The 1,128-nt window shown below is 38.4% G+C and overlaps 1 pseudogene; it reads right to left on the bottom strand.

The window, feature by feature from the left end:
- Window positions 1-617: 617 nt before the first annotated feature.
- LOC137302566 (U2 spliceosomal RNA) lies at window positions 618-789 on the bottom strand (annotated as a pseudogene).
- Between the last annotated feature and the right edge of the window lie 339 nt (window positions 790-1,128).

Below are 1,128 nucleotides of genomic sequence, written 5' to 3'. Positions count from 1 at the left end.
AGTTCCAGATCAAGTTGAGGTTGTTCAGAAGTTTGGGCATTCATGTTCTGTTCAGTTTAGTTTGGGTTCAGGTAGGGTTGTGTCTCTGGGTCATTTTACAGTTCCTGGTTTATTTGAGGTTTGTATGTGAGTTTAGGGTCTTCCAGTGTTGGGCACCGTGTTGTTTAGGTTTGAGGATCAGATTGAGAGTTGTTGCTTGTTTTGTTCAGAGTCATTGTTGGGTTCTGGTTAAGTTTAGGTTTGTGACTCGCTCTGGTTCTGCTTCAGTTTGGGGAAATGGTTCAGTGTCTGATTCAGGGTTAGTTTGGGGATTTCGGTCAAGTTATGTTTCAGTGTCAGTTTTAGATTGTAACATTGTGTGTTTGCCTTGTCGTGCAAGTGTCTACAGAAGATTGGGGTTCTGGGTCACTTTGTAATTCTGGTCAGTTTAGGTTTCAGGTCCAGTTTGGAAATCTTCAATATCATTTCCACCTCAATATTTATCTGGTTAATCTTCACAGCTTTAATTGAGGATTTATTCCACATTTTTTAAGTGCAAAATATCAACTTTATTCTCAGTAATAATACATACAGAGACACTGGAAAAACCTGTTTTTCATTTTGAATATCTCCCCACAGGGAGGTGCACCGTTCCCAGAGACACTGCAATACTGGGTCGATGCGTGGAGTGGACGGAGCAAGCCCCTATTCCATCTCCCTGTTCCAAAAATCAATTTAATATACGGTCCCCAGATAGGGGACGTATCAGATATTAAACTGATAAGAACAGATTTTTTTTTCAAAAAATATACTTTATTCATAAAATTTGTCACAATACATACAATACAGTTGTCATCACATTTCAAACATACACAATACAGATTATACAATTTGCAAGATACATAAAGTACAGTTCAATTATGATTCCAACAATACAGTTACACATTGTTCATAATTACAGTTCATGACACTCTAGGGTGCCTTATTGCATTACAATCAATAAGCTTATTGATCACAGATTCATTGCAGTACATTACGATTCATTACATAAATTTGTATTTTACATTCTGCCCGAGGTGGGTTTTCCCTGATTGCAGCCCCTCGGTTTACAATTGCGGGAGAGCTCTAAACGATAGCCTTTCCCCACAG

This window comes from Heptranchias perlo, chromosome 35 (genome assembly GCF_035084215.1).
Source record: "Heptranchias perlo isolate sHepPer1 chromosome 35, sHepPer1.hap1, whole genome shotgun sequence".
Taxonomy (NCBI): domain Eukaryota; kingdom Metazoa; phylum Chordata; class Chondrichthyes; order Hexanchiformes; family Hexanchidae; genus Heptranchias; species Heptranchias perlo.
This window is presented reverse-complemented; position numbering and strand designations above follow the sequence as displayed.